At 38.4% G+C, this 22,840-nt stretch overlaps 1 protein-coding gene across 6 annotated transcripts in view; it reads left to right on the top strand.

The window, feature by feature from the left end:
• Positions 1 to 22,840, top strand: part of Ascc3 (activating signal cointegrator 1 complex subunit 3) — a 379,245-nt gene that overhangs the window by 37,512 nt on the left and 318,893 nt on the right. The window lies entirely within an intron of this gene.

Below are 22,840 nucleotides of genomic sequence, written 5' to 3'. Positions count from 1 at the left end.
TATATGCTCAGCCCAGAATAGCCTTTCAAAACATAGGTAGTTAGTATAAAAGTACTCCTTTAATTTAATTTTATCTGCTAATACTCGTACTGAGTTATATAACCAAATGCATTTACCTAGGAGGCACATGTACTTTTCCAGTTGAGTACTTACCAGAAGACTTAAGTGTAATGAGGAATGGAGGAGTCGTAGGTCTATAGTTAAGAGTCTGTGCATTTTGGAGTTACTGGGATACTCTGATTTAAATACATTGTTCACTGCAATAATTAGTGCTTTAAAAATATTCTAATTGATTCTTTGAGAATTTCAGACAATGTGTTATGATCATAGTTTAATCCCCTCACTCGTCTCTTTCAGATCCATCTCTCGACTCCCTCCTTCTCCCTCTTTTTTAGGCCTATCACGTTCCAATTTGTGTTCCTCAAACACTTTTGATCTGTTTCCCACAGCATGGTCAACCTACTTGATGTCAATTCTTAACAAAACTGATTCTCCCTCTCCTAGTAGCTATCATTTGCTAGAGGTTTCTCACCTAAGGCTGCTGTTTTGTGTTCACCTCTCCCGTCCATGTTGGGGTTTTGTCTGACTTGGGTTTGTGCAGATATTGTGTATGCCATTGCCAGAGCTATGGGTAAATACGTACAATTGCCCTGTTGTGGTTGGAAAACACTCTCATTCTATTCATCTGTTCACCTCTGGAACTTAAAATCTTTCCACCTCCTTGAACTTTTGGGTAAGGGCTGTGATATAGATGTCCCATTTAGGGCTCAGCACTGCATTGTTTCTTATATTTGCACCTTGACCAGTTTGTGGGTCTCTGTGCTATTTGCCATCTGTTGCAAGAAGCTTCTCTGGTGAGAGTTGAGAGATGTACTAATCTATGGATATAACAGTAAGCTATTAGGTGTCAGTTTAATACTAGGTCCATGTAGCAGAGTCACAGTTGTAGATTCTCTTCCATGGCCTGTGACATGTCTAGCCACAGGTTCTTGACCCTGATGAAACTGCCAGGTATGAGCCTCATTTTGTGAAACAGCCTTATGTTCAGTCAGAAAGTGATTACTTCCATAACATGTGCCACTATTGCATCAGTGGGCATACCTTCCTAACAAAATTATTCTTGCTGTCAGGGTTCCCAGCTGGATAAGATTGATTTTTACTTTTCTAGTAGTGTGCATAGCACCCTCCAGGACTATGAAAGTCAGCCAGTAGGGGAATCTTTGAGGTCATTACCAGCTTGATTCTCCATGTTCTCAGACTCATGGTTGCAGTATCTTAAATAATAGGTCCTTACTGTCAAGTTCTAGAGGATAACCAAGAGCAGTTGCAATAGGTAGCATTGTTCAATGATCTGTGGATACTTTCCCCCATAAAACAACTACAAAGGAGGGAGCTAATTCCTAGCATTGTGTTTTTTATTTGCTAGCCTGTGGTGTCTGTTAGGAGCATTGTCTCTCCATTATTGCATAACTCCATTTAAAAAAATGTGCCTCTGTGTGTGTGTGTGTGTGTGAGTGTGTGTGTGTGTGTGTGTGTGTGTGTGTGAGTGTGTGTGTGTGTGTGTGTGATTTTTAGGAAGGTTCTACAGTAGTAGTTTGTCATACAACTTTTCAACAGGTTTTTAGTGTTATCCCTCCAAATATTCCCTCCCTTGGTCTCCATTCTCCCACCGCATTGTTACTCCCTCACCTCCTTGTTCCATTTTCCCTCTTTCCTCTTTATATCATTGCGTTCTGTCTCCTCCTCTTATGACCTCTTCCCCCTCCGTATGGCCCCTTACTAGTTTCTTTTCTGACCTCCATGGATTTTCTAGTGGTTGAATTCAGATCTCTGAATTATTTACTTCTTTTTAAAAAATATTTTATTGTTTTATTTGTAAGAGTGTATTGCCTACATGTAAGCACACCTGTGTCATGCAGTCAGAAGAGGGTGGTGGATCCCCTGGAACTGGAGTTAGGGTGGTTTTTAGCCACCATGTGGGTGCTGGGACTCGAACCCGGCTCCTCTGCAAGAGCAGTCTGTGCTCTTAACTGCTGAGCCAACTCTCTAGCCCCCCTCAATTATTTACTTCTGTCACTCATGTAAGCCTGTAAAGAATGTAATTAAAGGGATAATCATACAATAACATAATTTCCATTTCTTTTACTTGACTGTTTATTCATTTATTTATTAATGGTGCTGGGGATCAAGCCCAAGGCCTTGCATATCCTAGTCAAGCTTTTATACTAAGTTATTTCCCCAGTGCTTGGTTTTCTGGGACAGGATTACATAAGGTAGCTTCGGTTGCCCCTGAATTCATTTTAATCCTCCTGTTTCCTCCTCTGTGAAGCTGGGATTACATGTGATACCGTACCCATCCTCTACTCGACTGTTTAAATATAGAATGCCTAAGATATTTAGATAATCATGTTATATGCTATTATAGAAATTTATCAGAACCGCAAGGCCACATGAAAATTAAAAGCATGCAGAAAACTACTTTTGTACTGAAAACAGTTTTGTTCCTTTATGATTATCTAGCTCCGAATATAATTTGTTGACCTAGGGACTAATTGACATAGAACTGTTTAAAGGACTAGCTGCTTAAAGTCTGTATGTTATTGTGGAGCTACAGTTAGAAACACAAAAGTGAAAAATATATAAATGTAATGACTTTTACTATAAAGACAGAGTTAAGAGCTTTCAGTCTGAAATATGTGGAACACTAATAATCAGTGACTGTCTGAGTTTGTTTCTTCATTGCTGTGACAAAATACTCTGACCACTATAAACTTGGGCAGGAAAGGGTTTATTTTATCTTACATCTGCTGGGTCAGAGTTCATCAGGAAGCCCAAGGTAGAAACTCAGGGCAGGATCCTGGAGGCAGGAGCTGGAGCACAGGCCATGGAGGAATGCTGCTTACTGGCTTGCTTCCCTGGCCCTTGCTCAGCCTGCTTTCTTATACAACACACGCCCACTTGCCCAGGGGTGGCACCACCCACAGTGGGCTGTGGCACAGTGTGGCACCTCCCACATCACTCATCAAGAAGATGCCCCTCATGGCCACAGGCCAGTCCAATAGAGGCAATTCCCCAACTGAAACTCCCTCAACCCAGGTGTGTCAAGGTGACAGTAAAGCTATCCAGCACAATGACATTGACACATGTTTTAAGACATCATATGCAGTTTTTCTTGTGTGACTTCACTTAATGCAAATACAATGGGTTCAGGTGGGTAGTGCTGGGTTACAGTCTGTAACAAGCCCTAAGAACTGAAAGGTTCACTCTTTGGCACTTTTCCTTCCTTCTAATGTGCTATTAAAAATTTTAGAAATAACACACTAAACCAAACATAAGGAAGTCTAACAGAATGTACCATGTTGTCAAGTTTGATATCTTTTTTAAACATTAAATTCTTTTCTTAAAAGTTTTTAGGTTTTTAAAACTCCTGTTTTACTGTTATCTTAAGGAATTGCTTTGTTGGTTTCATTACTTACTGATCACTTAAGTAGGTATTATGTAGATTATGAAATCACATTTAGAAATGTTGGGAAATTTATGCAGGTAACAAAATCAGGTAAATCCAGAGTTTAAATCCACACATTCTGACCTAATGTATACTTCCCTTTGCTGTGAAGTATATTTGTGTATTCTCCTATATTTGATGTTTTGAAATGTCAAGTGTCTTAAATATATGGATGAACCTTTGGTATTTATTATTTTTTCCCCCAGTGGTTAATGGGGATTGAGTCCTGAATTTTGCACATGCTTGGTGTTAGCATTAGTAATAGCTGTTGTCTTTTCAGTTAGGAATCCTCTCTGCCTCCATATAAGATTGAGTCCTGAATTTTGCACATGCTTGGTGTTAGCATTAGTAATAGCCATTGTCTTTTCGGTTAGGAATCCTCTCTGCCTCCATATAAGATGTTAGAGTAATATGATATTGTAGGCATATTTAGAATCAATATAAATGTTGATCTGTTTTCCCTCTGTCAAATAAGGGCTTGGGTCAGTGCAGTGAGTTCTGTCTGTTGGGAGTTGGTGCAGGGAGGGAGGGGATTAGCTTCTACAAGAGTATATATATTAAGTTGGGGGGTGAGGATTTCCTTTGATAATAACATAGCCCGCTGCCTGGGGGCGGGCATCTCTTTTGGGACCTTCCACCTATGAACCAATCCACCATCTGTGGGAAAGGATAATCATGAATACGGGAGAAAGGATTTAGGGTGAAGTTTAAAACTTCAGAGCCAGAATGAACTGGACTATATCTGTCCATCGGGGAAGGAGTGTTAGATAAGGTGCAGGATTGAGTGGGGGAAAGGGCTCAGAGATGAGGTTAGGATCCAGAAGAAAAGCATGCAGAGTTCGCACTCAGAAAGTGGGCAGGGACAAGAAAGCTCTGTGACTTAGCAGATCTCTGAGTGAATGTGAGGAAAGAACATAGCAGGCTAAGTAGTGAGATTTTGTTAGCCTCAGATATTGGGAGGGTGACTGCAGCCAGGGTTTGCAAGCAGGGGGTCCAGCCTTTACAGACCATATCCAACTGTTCAGACAGATAGGCTACAGGAGCATAAGTGTCTCCTGCCTTTTGGCAGAGAACTGCTAACACCTGCCCTTGGTTAGAATGAAGGAAGAGGAAAAAAGGTTTGACAGGGTCGGGGAACACCAGAGTTGAGGCTTGGGAGAGGGCATGCGTAAACTTATCTGTGAAGCCTTGGTGAGAGTGGGGAGAGAATGGGTTCATCTGTAGATTCCTTAGTAGCCTCACAGAGGGGATGAACTATGTGTGAGAAATTGGGAATCCAGATGTGGAAGAAATTGAACAGTCCTAGTAAAGCCATAAGGTCTCTTTTTGTCTTGGGTAAGGGATATGTGCGCAGCTTCTGAATTCTGAAAGTGAGAATGGAGCAGCCCTTAGGGGAAATAGAGACCTAAATATGAAATAGTGGAAGTGCAGACCTGTGCCTGATCTTGATATCTGATCGCCCCAAGGTACTAGTGCATTGAGGACAGCTGTGGATTGACACGGATTATCTTGGTGAGTGGGGCTACAGAGAAGAAGGTCATTCACATACTGGAGAAAGAAACTAGGAAAGAGGTCTGAGGAGACCAGGTCTTTTTGGAAGGCCTGTCCAAAGTAGTGAGGGCTGTCATGGAGGGGATAGGACTGTCCAGGTTAGTTGGGAGTTTAACGTATTGGGGTCCTCCCAGGTGAAGGTGAAGAGAGGGGTGGAGAGGATATGTAAAAGTATTATAGGAAGGGATCCTTTAAGTCAAAAACTGAAAAATAAGAGATGTTAGAGGGAATGGAGGAAAGGAGGGTATAGGGGTTAGGGACTACTGGGAAAATGGGAACTGTAGCCTCATTAATGGTTTGGAGATCCTGAACTAGGTGGACGATCTGTTAGACTTTTCAACTTCCAGGATGGGAATGTTACATGGGGAGTGAGTGGGGACCAGAAGTCCTGCCTGAGGAGGGCAGTGGATGAGGGGTTTCAGGTCCCTCCGTGTGTTTGGGGGCAGGGGATATTGTTCTTGTACGATATAGGAAGGGTTTTTAAGGACATAAGAACCCTGAGGAAGGCAGTGGATAAGGGGTTTCAGGCCCCTTTGTGTGTTTGGGGGCAGAGAAAGGTTTTTTTGAAGGACATGAGAACAGGAGAGTGGTGCTGTGCAATGGAGGGTTAGTTGTGTCCCATACCTGGAGATTTACAAGGGGTAGTAATGGGTGGGGTGCAGGAATACTGGGTTTTGGCAGTGGATCTGAGGCTTGGAAGAGCTATGGAGTGTCACTTGAGTCCAGGGTTAGAAGAAAAATAGAAGTTGTCTCCAGGGGAAGAATATGAATGGAGACCTTTAATTTAGAGAAGAAATCTTGTCCCAGAAGGGGCAGGGGACAGTTAAACATGACTCTGAAGGAATGTGTTAAAAAGAGGTTGCCAACTTGACAGGGACATGGGGGAGTGCTTTTGGGTCATGGGGATGCTCTGGCATCCTGTTAATGGTAAAGAGAGATGAGATGTCTCCTGGCCATTCTGTTAACAAGGAAAATAAAGCCCATGAGTTGATGGTGGCCACCATCCCTGTTACCCTGAGTTCAGATGAGCCAGGGATTACCCTGGCTAGGGACCTTGAGCTTGGACCTCCTCATTGTATCAGTGCCATTAATGGATTGGGGAGGGGAGCAGAGGTGCCAGAAGATCTCACTGGCAATCCATTTTCCAGTGTCCCTATTGTCCGCAGCTGGGTACACTCTACTAGGAGGTCAGGGATTAGGGCAATCAATTGCCCAGTGATCTGTTTGTTTGCACCTGAAGCAAGAGCCTGGGGTTGTCTGCACTGGAGAGTCCGGTCAGGGGAGGGAGGTGGTGACCATCTCTGGAGGGCAGAGGCTAGAAATTGAAAATGACATGAGGTTCCTTTTCCTTTCTCTCTTTCTTTCTTTTTTCTTCTCTCTATTGTTAAGGACTCTGAAGGCCATTTCAAGGAGCTCAGCCAGGGGTGTCAAGGGACCCTTCTCCAACCTCTGGAGCTTACCCCTAATGTCCGAGATTGATTGTTCCATAAAACACACATGCCCTCTGGGGTCTCTGGATCTGTTAATAAATGAACCTGTTTAAGAAGAGAGCTGGGTTTTCTGATGAGCCCTGGACTACTCTTTTGAATTTTTCTAAATTAACTCTAGAGTAGGTATTTTGTTGCATGCCTTTGGCGAGTCAGGTGACCTGGTAAGGTGGTACCAGGTGCCCGGTCCATCAGCCTGGTAGTTCCAGTTTGGCTCAGACAAGGGCACAGCTTCCGCTCCCCCTGGGGAGAGAGGGTCCTGCTGGTTCAGTGTGTCAGCATACTCTTGGGCTGCCCTCCAAGTGCAGGCTTTTTCGTTTCCAGTTAAAGTGAAAGTGAGTATGTAACAGACATCATGCCACATTAGAGAGTAAATCTGGCACAGTCTACTGAGCTGTTTAATGAAATGAAGGGGATTTTCTGAAAAGGACCCCAGTTTGTCTTTAATATGATCCATTTCTGCTATTGAAAAAGGGTCATGGACTTGGTGTGGTGACCATCATCCTTCCCTGCCACTTCCCTTAAAGGGAGTATATCAGCAATATGAGGAAGAGAAGAGACTGGGATTGGGGTGGTGACATAGTAGGGGGGTAGAGATAGAAGAATTTTGGGGGTTAGGGGTCCTGGGTGAATGGATGGGGAGAGGAGGGGTTAGGAAGAGGGGCCAGATGTTGTTTAGGAGCTTCTGGACAGGTATATGTGGTTGGTTCATCTGCTGGGTCAAACTCAGAGGGTTGAGGGATATAGGTAACCGTTGGGGAGGGAATTGAACAAAGGTCTTATAGCATGTGAGTATCCACTTAAAGCATTCCTCTACTCAAGAACAGTTTACATCTTTAGTAAAGCAGAAAGTAAGGACTGGAGAGTTTGCCTAGTGGTTAAGAACACTGACTGCTCTTGAAGAAGACCCAGGTTCAGTTCCCAGCACCCACATAGTGACTAACAACTACCCGTAAATCCAGTTCCAGGGTATCTGACTCCCTTTTCACACCTGTGGGTATTGCACAACGTGGGGGTGCAGTTACAGATATGTAGGCAGTACACTCATACACAATAATTAAAAATAAACACTAAAAAATAGTTCTTCAGAAGGTCTTGTGTTTATTCCATTTATATAATACATTCCAACATACAAGATGTGTTAATTAATTGTGTAAGTTATAATGCAGGCTATTAGTACAGTTTGTGGAGTCAAAAGTTATAGGTAGTGTTTGATTAGAAGAAACAACAGACAGTGGAAAGCACCTTTGCAGAGCTGGAGAGAATGTTGAGTTTGGTTTTGAAGGAGAAAGATGTGTGGAGGCTACTGATGTCACAGACCTTGGGGTGCTGTAACTGAAGACAGTAAATGTGTGGCAGACCTTAATTATAGATTTGCCCACTGGATTTCATGCATTTTGTCATATATGCTAAGGCCTGTCAAATCAAGTTTGCGTTCCCAGATGTCCCTCCATGTAAATTCATCCACTGGAGCCTGGTCAACCTACTTAGCACCACTCCCTTAAAGAAAACCAATTCTCCCTCACCCAGCACTGATTAGTTGCTAATAGTTCCCCAGATAAGGTTGGAGCTTTGTACCCATTTAACCAGTTGTATGCTGGGGTTTTGTCTCGTTTGAGTTTGCATAGATCTTGTGCATGCTGTCACCACTGCTGTAAGTTCATATGAGCAGGTTCCCCCAGCTGCCTGGAAAACTATTTCCTTGTGGTCATCTACCACCCCTGGCCTTTACAGTCTTTTTGCCCCCTTCTGCAATGGTCCCTGAGCTTTGGGTGGGTGAAGTTTAATATAGGAGTCCTATATTAAACATGCATTCTGCAGTCTCTTATTCTCTACATTTTGGCTAGATGTGGTTTTCTGTGCTAATCACCATCTGTGGCATGAGGAAGCTTCACTGGTTAGAGTTGAGAGATTCATTTAATAATCTCTCTGCCTCCTTGTCTGCTATGTTCCCTGAGTCTTAGGTGTAGAGGTTGAACTGTTGATGTGTCACTTACTGCTGGGCATCTCACAGACATTATTCTTTGTGTCTGATCTGTTGTGGAACTCTGTAATAGTCCCCATCTGTTGCACATAAAAGCTTTGTTGATGAGTGGTCAGTGTTTGTATCCATATGTACCCTACAGTGAAAATTTAATTTTGTCTAGGGATGTGACAGACATAGGGTTTTCTTTAGGATCTGTGACCTCTCCAGCCATGTATATTGGGCTATGTTTACACATGAGTTCTTTCCCATTGAGCAGGCTATAATTCCAATTATGTAGCTCCTGTTTTCTCTGCTGCTCTGAGCAAATGATCCTCCTGTTTCCATTCCTCTTAGAATTACATGTTGTTTGGCTTTTATATGGGTCCTGTGATCTGAACTCCAGTCTTCATGATTACAATAACGTACTCTTGACTATCCAACTTTCCATCAAATTTTTTGGAAAGAAGAATATAAATTGAAAAAGTTGTTTGAAGAAATTACTATGCCTTTATGAAACTCTATTGCAAAATATTTGCTTTGTAATATTGTGAGACTTTGTGGGATAACATACATGTGAATCATCTGGTATAATGTTTCACAAATTGTTAGTACTGTAATATATACAAATATCTGAAGAGTTTTTAAGTTTATTTTTATTTTTAATTGTGTATGTGCACGTGGTGCGTGTGTGTGTGTGTGTGTGTGTGTGTGTGTGTGTGTACCTGTGGAGGCCAGAGGTGTTGGATCTCGCTGGAGCTACAGTTACAGGTTTTTCATTGTAAGCTACCTGATAATGGGTGCTCTGGTCCTCTCTGGCACAGCAGTACAAACTTCTTTTTTTTTTTTTTTTTTTTTTTTTGGTCTTTTTGACACAGGTTTCCCTGTAGCACCAGCTGGCCTGGAACTAATTATGTAGACCCAGACCAGGCTGGCCTTGAACTCACACAGATCCACCTGCCTCTGCCTCCCTAATGCTGGGACTAAATGTGTGCGCCACCACGCCCGACTTAAGAGTACAAACTTTTAACTGCTGAGCCATCTGCCAGCCCCCATATTAGTTTTGACACTATTGTTTCTAGATTAGAAAACAGATTTCTCTGGTTTCAAATGACTGTTAAAATGATGAGATCTTGAGAAATCTCAAGTGACATCTGAAAGACTGGCATGCTCAAGTTCTGTGGAGTTTATATATTACTATTATTTCTGTATTAAGTGCTATTTACAGTGCCAGAATACATATTGGTGGAGTGACTATATAATCAGCTCTTAGAAAAACAGTGAGTTTTGAGTGTATTGAAATGATCATAGCTCGACTTTGTGTTGATGGCACTCTGTGTGTGCTATGCTTGTAATTTGACATTTGATGTTAGTAATATCTTTTGCCTCTATTGCATATGGTATTACTTGACCCACAACATGTTCATTTATGAACCTAACCCTTTCACATTTGTACCTGATCCCAGGGATTGGGAGTTACTTGGTTGGATTGTCTTCTGAGGGAAGACTGTAATTTTTTTTGTGCTTATTTGCATACACATAATTCTAGTATCTTTGGGATTTTAATGAGGACAATTAGCATGCTTTAAACTTTATGTTCTTAAAACTCCTTTATACTCTAAAAACAAATTATGTATGTGAGTGTTGTGTGCATGTATGTAAGTGCACCATGTGTATACAGTGCCCCTGGAGGTCAGAAGAAGGTGTTGGATCCCCAGGAAGTAGAGTTACAGAGAGTGTTACCTTCCATGTGGATGCTGGGAACTGAACCTGGGTCTTTGGGAAGAGCAGTCAGTGCTCTTAACCGCGAGCTGTCTCTCCAGTTCCGCAAAACTCCTTTATACTCCTGAAAACTACTAGGGACCTCATAGGACTTTTCTTTGATAGTTAGCACTGTTGATATTTATTTCAAAGTAAAAGAAAATAAAAATATCTTACTTGATTTACTATGATTACAAAATAATTTAAAATAATACTAAATGGATTAAATTAAGTTTTATTTTATGAAAAAAATACTGCCTATGGTTGTTCAGATTGCTCAGTGGGTAAGAACACTTGCTATGTAAGCATGAGGACCTGAGTTCAGATCTCTTGCAGCCATGTAAAAAGCAAGACATGGCCACACATGCCTATAACGCCTATGTTGGCAAGGTGGGCAGAGGCAAGTTGCTGGGGCTTGCTGGCCATCAGCCTAGCTCCAAGTTCACTGTAAGGCAAGACTGATTGAACAGGACACCCTACACCTCTTCTGGCTTCCATGCACAGGTACACAGGTATACCATATACTCCTCCAACACTGTCTAAAATAAAACAAATATATAGTATGAAGAGTGGCCTTATATTATATTTTTGCAGGTCATTTCAGTGTTTATAGAAGATAGCTAGATACCCATATGTTCTTTTGCATTTAAGCAATTGTGATATGTATTGCATTATACTGCTTCTATAAAATTCCATTCACTTTTTATTCATAAAGAGATTATAATGGAAAAGGAAAATGGCATTATTATGAAAATAATTTTGACTTCACAGACTTTGTAAAATGATTTTAGCAATTTTAGGCCACACTTTCAGAATATTGTTATTATCACTGCTTTTTTAAAAGGTTTTCCATTTATTAGGTGATGCACATTGTTTCTGCTAACCTTGCTGAATAATGAGGACAACAGCATTGAAAAGACTATACCAAATACATACTACTTTCAATTTGATACTGTTCATTCATTCATTTATTCAGTCATTCATTCTTTTTTTTTCTGTGTGCCATGAAATTCTTAAATTTTTGGAATAAAGGGTAGTCTAAAACACATTTTTATCAACCCATTCCCATCATCATGTTTCCTGAAGTTTCCCCTGGAATTTTTGTAAATATGTATATATTTAAGTGGAGAATGAACCAGAGCATTATATTTGATATAATAAATGTTATTAAGACTAACTTGAAAGAACACATGGCATTACCTGGAATTAGGAAGTTATTTGGAATGTATTGATACAGGAGAGATACAGTAAATATATTTTATTAGCAAAATACATGATAAATTTCTAATGATAATATTTTAATTGGATAAAAATATTTTAGGCCAGGGTTTAGTCCCAGCACTCAGAAGGCAGAGGCAGGCGGATCTCTGTGAGTTCAAGGCCAGCCTGGTCTACATAGTGAGTTTCAGGCCAGCTACAGGGAGACCCCGTCTCAAAAAGACCAAAAAAAAAAAAAAGAAAAAATTTAGATTTTTATGTCAATTTGTAAACAGATATTAAACTTTGAAAGTGCAATAAGCAGTCACATAAATATTTAAGATGTTATATAATTTTATTTTGTTTTTTCCAATTATGTGTGTGACTGTAAACTTTTCTTCTGATACAATTAAAGATAGCATATCTTCTACAAATGAGGAAACTGCCCACTTCCTACGTATATGAAAATGTAATGGAAGCTTTTAAATATGCAGTTGTTCTTAGCTTTAACTTTGCTTACTGCCCATCTAATTATTTCTAGTGTGTGAGTAACAAATAGTGTTCACATTCCAGGTGGTCTTATTTTAAGTGGCAAATAACCTTGGTTTTAGATTTGTTGAATTGTTATGTTAAATTAATTGCCTGTAAATAGTGAGCATTAATTGTAAAAATATTTATCTAATTCTCTACAGACAGCAACAATTTACTTAGCACAGTTTTTCCCTTGCAATAAACAACTGGTGTCCTAATTTTTATAGTCATTTTCTTATGTTATTTGTGATTTTATTTTAGAAAGTATGAATATTTACTAATTTTCTATGCTACAAGTCAAAGAACAATTTATAAAATTTTAAGTATTACCTACTCGTTGAAGTTGTACAGTATTTAATTCCATATCAACTATCAATTCAAAGCCTTTTCTCAGTTGCTCAGGATCTAACATTTTCTTTAATAATGTTATTATTCTTTTTAGTATCACATTACCTAGATACTACACGCGAATTGAAAATTATTCCAAATTATTATCCCAAAGAAAGGCTCGCTCAATGGAACAGTTTTTCTTTGCATACTGTGGTCACTGTAGTGTGTAATATGTTCTTTATTACTTCAATGTATAGAATATTGCCAAGGTTTAAAATGTGTGTCTTTATAATATAATTAAAATTGTAGCGGATAGGTTTTCTTTAGAATGAATTTGTTTTCTGCTTTTCTGGAGTCCTTATCAGCTATCATGTGAAAACTTACATGGTTTTCAAATCCTTGTAGAACACCATCCAGAGAATATGTAAATCTGCTTTTAAAATTTTAACATTACAGCTTCATAAAATAAACTTGTGGAGCTTCTGTTTTCAAAAAGGTTCCTGTAAGATACTATTTGTTAGGCCACACATGGTGGCACATGCCTTTAATCCCAGCACTCAGAACAGAAGCAGGTGGATCTCTTTGAGTTCAAGGCCAGCCTGGTCTGCATAGACCCTGTCTCAAAAAAACAAAACAAAACAAAAACAAAAAAAAAAACAAACAAAAAAAGAAGAAAAAAAGGTGCTATTTGTTTCAAGTACGTTTAGTTTAAAATTTCCAGTAATTATTGGTTTATTCAGTTCTGTTTCTAGATTAGCTTTGAGAGTTACGTTTTTCCACATATTTAGCCATTTTATCTCAGTACTTAAGGTTTTTGCCACAAACTGATTCATAATATTCTCTCCCTCAGCTTTTAGTTGTTTTGGCTCCTTTTTTTATATCTGCCTTATCCCTAGGTTTTTCCTCATTTTTTGCTTGAGTAGTGTTTGTTTTGTCTTTAGAAAAGCAAGTTTTGTTAATGTTGCTTTTTATCTTCAGTTTTTGTATGTATGTTTTAGTTTTTATTAATAAAGCATGCATTTGTTTGAAATAATGGGGCATCTGACAATTTTACTTTCTTTAGTTACATAAGAAATTAGAGTAAGCCTAAATGTATTGTTACACCCATTTATAAAATATATTTATTTCACGGTGGAAGTGAGGTTTTTATTACATGTTTGAGCTGTTGAAGCCTGACTTGGTGATGACATGCCTATAATGACCTCTACTTCTTAGTCTAAGGCAGGGGGATTGCAAATTAGAGGCTAGCCTGGGCTGCAAATTTGCCTCAAATTTAAATGTCTCAAATTTAAAAAGATGAATAAATAAGGAAGAAAGTGAGGCTCCTGGTTTTATGAGTAAGGCTCTGCGTTAAATAGCAAAAAGGATGAATTATTTATATAAGTACTTTATTCTCTTATACCATGTATAATTGCTTATAATTACTGATAAAATCTTTGAAGGCACTAAAAATATAAAGTGACTTCATGGGTATTTAGATTATATATGAGAAGTTCTCATAGATATGTATATTTAATGATCTAAAGCTGATGGGAAATAACCCAATACAGATTGTAGTTTCTTTCTTTTTGTTACTCATTCATGTTCTCTAAGATATAAGCATCTTTTACATAATGGCATTTTACTGCATGGACTTTATTTAAACCACAAGTGAATAATCTTTCTGATTTACAAAAAATTTGCAAATATTAAGAGAAAAAAGTCACCTTTGTTCCATAATGACTTTTAATTTTTTTTTTGTTGAACTTTATATCATATTTTGTTTGTATTAATAGGCTTTGTTTTTTAAGTGGTTTTAGGTTTGTTCAAAAACCTGCGCAATCTTTAGTTTGTGAATATGTCTTGATGCTTTTTTCCCCTCTGTCTTGTATTAGTTTGGCATGTTTGTTACAATCATTGAGTCAGAATTGATGCATTATTATGATTAAATAAATGCCATAATTTATATTAGGATTCACTCTTGGTATTACACAGTCTGTGAATTTTGACAGGTATATAATGGTATCATACAGAATAGTTTCATTTTTCTATCAAGTCTGGCCTCTGTCATTTCATCCATTCTCTCTTTTTTACACTATTTTAGTGTGTGCATACACACACATGTGCACATGTGTACACATGCCATGGTACATATGTGGATATCAAGAGACACCTTGCAGAGTTGGTTCTATTACCATGTGAGCTCCCAGGCTTGAACTCAGGGTTTCCATAAGCTCATTTCTTTAAAGATAAGAATGATTGGTTTAGAATCAGTAACTAATTATATTTGTTGGCATATTTTACGAGTGCATTTACTGTTTGACTTTTTTAGTACTTGGTTTTCCCTACCTCCTTTTTCCTTGTTTTTAATTTCCCACTTTTGATTAAATGGTTTTTTGAGTCTCAGTATTGAGTCTGGACTGGTCTCAAATTCAGGATACTCCTATCATTGCCTCTCAAGTGCAGAAAATGTAGATGTGTACCAAGATGCCTGGCAATTCAGTATGTTTTAATGAATTTCTGTGAATTTCTTTGGGTTGTAAGGGCTTTCAGACTTCATGCATTTGAAAGATAAGTTGCACTCATTTTAACTAATAATTTAGTTGGGGCTTACATTCTGTTTTTAGCACTTAAGTTTAATGCTCCACTGCCTTCTAGTGCCATTTGTGGTTGATGAAGCACTCGCTGGAGTACAGTTTGTCATTTCTTTTATAAGTATTCTATATGAGAATTCATGTCTTTCAATAGAATTACAGGCTACAAGCTGTTCAAAAGCTACCTTTCTGGCTTTCTTTTTGTTCATCTTTTAAAATCCTACTAGATATACATTGGAACCTTCACTGTATAATATTCATGTTTTTTCAGTGCTTTAAGAATATTTCATACTTACTGCATCTTGCATTGCAAATGAACTCTTAGTACTCTGGCAACTATTTTTTATTTCTGCATTTCTGTTTGGTTCTTTTTACTTGTATCTGTTCTTGCTTTATTGTTTTGTCTTTTTTTTTGTTTGATTTTTGTTTTTTAAAATTTCTTTAATTGAGGAGCTGGAGAGATGGCTCAGCAGTTAGGAGCACTGACTGCTCTTGCAGAGGACACAGGTCTGATTCCCAGCAGCCACATGGCAGCTATGAACTGTCCTCAACTCCAGTTCCAGGGAAATCCGAAGCTCTCTTTTGACCTCCGTGTCATTGCAGGACATGGGTGCACTCACATACATGCAGGCAATACACACATACACATAAAATAAAAGTAATAATAAAATTTCTTTAATTGAATTTTTGTGTGTTTTGTACAGACATCTCAATCAATCTTAATCATCTTTCTACCCCCTTTTCCACTAACTTCTTCACATAGCCTCCACACTGGTATCATACATTTTGTCATTTGTGTTAAGGCCTGTTGTGTCAAGTTAGTGTCCCAGATGTTCCTCAGTGCAAGATCATCTACTGAGGTCTAAGCCTATCTAGAATCGCTCACTTTAGGAAGATCAGCTCTTCGTTACTCAGCGGTTACCAGTTGCCAATATTTCTTCAGCTAAGATTGGGGTCTGCTGTCCATTTCCCCAGTTCTACACTGGGTTTTTGTCTGCTTGAGTTTGCATGGGTTGTGCATGTTTACACCATTGCTGTGGGTTCATATGCGCAGGGTCCCAGGAGCTTGTAGGACTCTTATTTGCCCAGGAGGTCATATACCTCCTCTCTGGCTCTTACAGTCTTTCTGTCCCCTCTTCCACAGGGTCCCTGAGCTCTGGATGGGTGAAGTTTAATATAGAAGTCCTTTCCAAGGGCCAGCATTCTGCAGACTGTTAATCTCTACTTTTGGCCATTTGTAACTTTTTGTATGTCTGGCCCTCTGCCACATGAGGGAGCTTCATTAATGAGAATCAAGAGATTCACTGGTATCCTCATTACCCCTCTTTCTATGTTCTGTGAGCCTTTGGTGTAGAGGTTGCATTGTAGATGTGCCACTTAGACCTGGGCAATTCACAGAAAATGTGTGTGTGACCAGTTGTAGTAATCTGTAATACTCTGTCTAGTACAAAAGAAGCTTCTTTGGTGAATGGTGACTAGGATATTTGTCTGTAAATATAAGGGTACATATTTTGCACATAGGAAGAAATTACATTAGTCTAGGGATGTGACAGTCTTGAGGTTTTCTCTGAGATCTATGACCTCTCCAACCACGTGTATTTGGCTATGTTTACAGTACCACACTTGAGTTTCTCCTGTGGTTCCACCTCTCTTAAGCTTCTTCTTTCCCTTGATCCCCAAGGTTCTTTCTATAACCCACCCTACCCCTCCCATTTAAATATCCCCATTTTATCCATTTCTCCCTTAGTAACACATGTCTCCTACTGTTCTTCACTCTCAGGTTCCTCCTATTGACTTGGATTTTAGTCCAATTAGGTAGCTGTTGATTGCCCCCAAGATAAAAGTGCCAGTACTGTCCCAGTGTTGTATGATGTGCCAGTCATTGATGCGGTTATTCAGTATTGAATCTAATGTGGACCATTGATTGATGTTCTCCCTTAGCACATTGTAGTGCTCTCCAAAGCTATGAAAGCTAGCCTTCAGGGGAAGTGACTTCCAGGTCAGTTCAAGCTCCAAATCCTGCATCCAAAGTTATGTTCTGTCTTCAGCAATAGCGTCTTACCTTCAAGTTCTGGGAGACCATCACGAGCTATGGCAATAGCCTGTGTAATTTGGGGAGTCTCTTGGACTGCCCTGTCCAACAACTCAAAGGAAGGTTTTTCCTGTCTGGCACTGTTTGCTTGTTATGTAGCCTTCAGTTATACACATAGACTCATGTGGAAATATTCTATGTGTAATTTATCATTAGGTTATTGGACTACTATAATTACCATGGGCTTTTTTTTACACTAGGCATTATTTCTCTCTCTCTCTCTCTCTCTCTCTCTCTCTCTCTCTCTCTCACCTTTCTTGCCTTTGCCATTTAAAGTGTCCCCATTTTCTCCATTTCTTCCTTGATAATACCAGTCTCTTGTGGTTCCACCTCTCTTGAGCTTCTTCTTTCCCTTTATTCCCAAGGTTCCTTCTATAACCCACCCTATCATAAACATCCCCATTTTATCCATTTCTCCCTTGGTAACACCTGTCTCCTACTGTTCTTCAGTCCCAGGTTCCTTCTTTCCCTTTACTTCCCTGGTTCCTTTCCATTACCCTGGTTCCTGCAGTTACATCAGGATACATAATCATATGTAAGGATTTGGTGCTAGGATCCACATATGACAGAAAACATACATCATTTGCTTTTCTGAGTCTGTTGTTACTTAGTATAACAGTTTCAATTCCATCCATTTATCTGAAAATTTCATGATTTCATCTTTCTTTACTGCTGAGTAGAACTCCATTATGTAAATGTACGGCATTTTTATTATCCACTCAGCAGAGAGACACTTAGTTTGCTCGATCTCTTAGCTACTGTGTGAAAAACAGCAACAAACATACTATATGCCAAGGAGTGGTATAACTGGGTTCATTGGTTTAAGATTTCTTCACACTGCTTTTCATAGGGGTTGCACGAGTTTGCAGTTCCACCAGCAGTGAATGAGCATTACACTTTCCTCATATCCTCTCTTGATCTTAGACAGTCTGACTGGGGTAAGATGAAATCTTAAAGTGGTTTTAATTTGTATTTTCCTAATTACTAATGATATTGAACACTTTTTAAGATGTTTCATAGCCATCTTTATTTCTTCTGTTGAGAACTCTGTTCAGCTCCTTAGCCCATCTTTTTTTTTTTTTTTTTCCGGCTTTAGACTCAGAGGGTTTATTCTTGTATAAGAACTCCCATCTTTTAATTGGGTCACTTGTTTTCTTGATTCTTTGTTTTTTGAGTTCTTTCTATATTCTGGATGTTAGACCTCTGTCAGATGTATGCTGGGAAGGTTTTTCTCCCACTCTGTTTTTTTCATCAATTCCTTTGTTGTTCCTCCTGCTGTATAGAAGCTTTTTAGTTTAATGAGGTTCCACTTGTTGATTCTTGACCTAATTCCTGAATACTTGATGTCTGATTTAGAAAGTCCTTTCCCAAACCTATATCTTGTAGGTTACTGCCAACATTTTCTTCTAGAAGTTTTGGAGTTTTGCATTTCACATTGAGATTTTTGATTCATTTGCAGTTGACTTTTGTGCAAAGCAAAAGATAAGGGTCTAGTTTCATTCTACAGGTGGAGATCCAGTTTTGCCAACACCATTTGCTGAAGATGCTGTCTTTCCACCAGTGAGTGTTCTTGTCCCCTTTTCAAATATCAGGTGACTGAAATAGCATGTACTCATGTTTTTGTCCTTCAGTTATGTTCCATTGATCTATGGGTCTGTTTTTCTGCCAGTACTGTGCTGTTTATTTGACTATAGCTCTGTAATATAGTTTGAAATCTGTTATAGTAATCCCCCCAGCATTGCTCTTTGTGCTCAGGGTTGCTTTGGGTATTGGGGTCTTTTGTGCTTCCTTATGAATGTTAGGATGTTTTTTTCTAATTCTGTGAAGATTGTCATGGGAATTTTGATTGGCATTGCATTGTATCTATAATTGGTTTTTGGTAGGATGGTCATTTTGACAATATTAATTCTTCCAATCCATGAGCATGGGATATCCTTCCATTTTCTCTTGTCTTCCTTAGTCCCTTTCTTTAAAGATTTGACATTTTTATTGTAGAGATCCTTAAGTTCTTTGGTCAGGTTTACTCTGAGATATTTTTTGAGGCGATTATGAATGGGAGGCTTACAATGTACTCTTTCTCCAATTGCTTATTATTGTTATATAGAAAGGTTACTGGCTTTTGTAGATTAATTTTCTAACTTACCACTTCCCTGAACATGTTAATCATTTCTAGGAATTTTCTGGTGGAATTTTTGGAACCTATTATGTATAATATCATATCATCTGCAAAAAGGGATAATTTGACCTCTTCTTTTGCAATTAATACTCCTTTAATTTCCTTCGCTTGTCTTATTGCTCTAGCAGGAGTTTCATGCACTATATTAAAAAGCACAGAAGATAGTGGGCATCCTTGTCTGTTTCCTCATTTTACTGGGAACGCTTTGTGTTTTTCTCCATTTAGAATGATGTTGGCTGTGGGTTTGTTGTATATGCCTTTAATTATGTTGAGGTATGTGTCCCCCAGTCCTATTCCCTCTAGGACTTTTATCATGAATACATGTTGAATTTTGTCAAAGGCCTTTCCTGTATCTATTGAAATAGCCATGTTATTTTTGTTCTTGAGTCCATTTATATGATTTATTACATATATTATATGCAATATGTATACATATACATATTGATTTATGTATATTGAACCATCCTTGTGTCTCTGGAATAAAATTTAGTTGATCATGGTGGATGATCTTTTTGATGTGTTGTTAATGTGGTTTGCAAGTATTTTGTTGAGAATTTTTGCATCTATGTTTATTAAGGATATGGGTCTATAGTTTTCTTTTTTGGTTGTATTTTTGCCTGGTTTTTGTATTAGTGTGATGCTGGCTTCATAGAAGGAATTTGGGAGTTCTCCCTCTGTTTCTATGTTTTTGAATAATTTTAATATTGGATATAGATCTTCTTTAAATGTCTGGTAGAATTCTGCTGTGAATACAACTGGACTTGGGCTTTTTTTCACTCAGGAGGTTTTGTATTTCTGTTTCCATTTCCTTGTATGTTTGGATTTCTTTTAGCTGTTCATCTCTTCTTGGTTTAGCTTTTTGAGTCCCATTATGCATCCATTTCTTTAGGTTTTCAAATTTAATAGCCTGTAGGTTTTTTAAGTAGTCCCTTACAGCGTTTTGGTTCTTTTTGTTGTCTGTTATGGTGTTTCCTCTTTCATCTTTGATTTTTTTGATTAGGAGTGCTCTTTCTTTTCATTAACTGGGCTAAGGCTATGTCTATCTTGTTTTGTTTTTTGATTTTCTTTTCTTTATCTTCTTCAAGAATTAGCTCTTGGATTTATTGATTCTTACTATTGTTCTGTTTGTTTCAACTTCATTAATTTCTGCTGATTTCTGTTATTACTTCTTGTATGCTGGGTTTGGGTTTCATTTGTTGTTGCCTTTCACAAGTTTTGAGTTGCAATGTGTTTATTTGTGTTCTTTCTGATTTTTTAATAGAGGCTATAAAGTTTCCTTTTAGAATTGCTTTTAATGTTCCCAGAGGTTTTATTGGGACTTTGTCCTTTTCATTTAATTCCAGGAATACTTTGTGTCTGCCTTAACTTCTCCTTTGATACAGTCATCATTCAGGAGTATATCATTTAATCTCCATGGGTTTGTGTAGTTAATAGGGCGTCTTCTGATGTTGACTTTAAGCTTTATTTCATTGTGGTCTAATAGAATGCATGGAATTATTTCAATATTTTTGTATTTGTTGAGGTTTGTTTTGTGCTCCAGCATGTAGTTTTGGAGAAAGTTCCATGGGGCATTGAATAGAAAGTATATTCTTTGATGCTTGGGTAAAATATTCAGTAGATGTCTCTTAGATCCATTTGATGTATGGTAGTGTTTATTTCAAATGTCATTCTGTTTATTCTTTGTCTAGTTGACCTGTCTAATGGAGACAGTGGGGTATTGAAGTCCCCAACTGTTAGTGAGTTAGGATTAACCTGTATCTTAAAGTCCTGTATGCCAGGGGTTCGAACCAGCAACCCCTGGGGAGGTGATGATTGGGGATGAGTAAGCACGCCGTTTGCCGGCCCATGCCGCCTCCATTCCCCGGGGACACTCAGAGGCAACGGGGAGTCTAGTTAGGCAGGGACTCATTTATTGCAGGTGTTACAAAGCTTATAAAGGTACCTGGAACTCCCCCCTCCCCGCTGAGGGTCACACACTGATCATGCACTCCTCAGCAGTGCGGAAGTATTCTTCAGACTTTCAAAGCAAGCCAGGCCATGCCCCCAGTAACTTCCTTTTGGACCTATGCAAAGTGGGGCCTTTAGGTCCCCACACCCGTAGTGTTGTTTTTATGAAGTTGGGTGCACCAGAGTTTGGTACATATATGGTCATGATGGTAATATCTTGAAGTGACCCTCTTCATCTCTTCTGATTAGTTTTAGTTTAAAGACAGTTTTATCAGATATTGCAACTACTGCTTGTTTCTTCATGCCATTTGCTTGAAGATTTTTTTCCATCTTTTCACCTTAAGGTAGTGCCTATCTTTGAAGGTGAGATGGGATTCTTGTAGAGAGCAAAAAGGTGTATTTTGTTTCTTATTCAATTCAACTAGCCTGTGTCTTTTCATTGGGGGATTTAATCATTTGATACTTAAAATTTTAATTGAAGGGTGTGTATTGATTCCTGTCCTTTTAATTTCTGTTTGCATTCTTGGTCTATTCTTGTGTTTCCAGTTATACCTTCACTTAGTTTTTCTCTGTTGCTCCTTGGGTATAGTCATTCCTTTCTTCAGCTTTTTGTGTTGCTTCATGGGCTGGTTTTGTGGACACGTATATCTTTCTGCCTATTCATGTTGTGGAAGATTTTTTTTTCCCTTCATATACAATAGATATTTTTCCTGAGTAAAATATTCTGGGTTGGCATCTATGGTTGTTTAGAACTGGCAGTACTTTGTTCCAGGCTCTTCTGGTTTTCATAGTTTGCTTTGAAAAGTCAGCTGTAAATCTAATGGGTTTTCCTTTATATGTGACTTGTTTCCTTTTGCAGGTTAAAGTATTCTCTCTTTGTTCTGTATGTTTAGTATTTTTACTGTGATATGCTGTGGGGAGTTTCTTTTCTGGTCCTGTCTATTTGTTATTCTGTGTGCTTGTATTTTTATGGGCATGTCTTTCTTTAATTTTGGAAAATTTTCTTCTACAGTCCTGTTGAAGAGCTGGTCAATACTATTATCCTGAGATTCTTTTCCTTCCTCTTTTTCTATGATGCATAAATTTGGTCTTTTCATGATGCCCCACACATCCTGCATATTCCATTCATGTGTTTTAACATCTTTTTTTTTTATTGTTTATAAGAAGCATTTCATTACAACAGCACTGACCTATTCAACAACAATTTTCTGAGCTAAGATGCATCTTTTTCAAAATTGGCTGTAAATTTTTAGGTTTACAGTTGAATTGGTTGAATTAATACAGTTATACAATATTGTACTCCGTATAAACCCTATAAGACATAAAATTAAATGAGGTTTTGACCTTTAAAAAAGATCTCCATTTCATTATTAAGATACATCATTTCATACAGAAAAATTCATTTTCAGTGCAATTGACATTAAGATGTTTGCACATGCATTTCTAATCTCTATATATCTGATTATAACTAGTGACAGTCGGTTACTTTCTGAGCTCTTGGCATCTGAGCATGGATAAAAAGTCATCAGGTAGATTTCAGTGGTAATGTTTTTCACCTCTACTAATTCTTATTTTTTTATCATTTTTTAAAAAATTTTTATAACTACATGATTAGAAGAAGTATTTCACTACAGCTTTAACATATTCAATAACACACTCCAGAGCAAGAGTACATCTCTTTCACAAGTGGGTGCAAGTTTCTAGGTTCACAGTAGAGGTAATACAGT

Source organism: Nannospalax galili, unplaced genomic scaffold (assembly GCF_000622305.1).
Source record: "Nannospalax galili isolate Female #2095 unplaced genomic scaffold, S.galili_v1.0 scaffold448, whole genome shotgun sequence".
In the NCBI taxonomy this organism is placed as follows: Eukaryota; Metazoa; Chordata; class Mammalia; order Rodentia; family Spalacidae; genus Nannospalax; species Nannospalax galili.
Note: the sequence above shows the minus strand (reverse complement) of the source record. Positions and strands in the feature narration are given on the sequence as shown.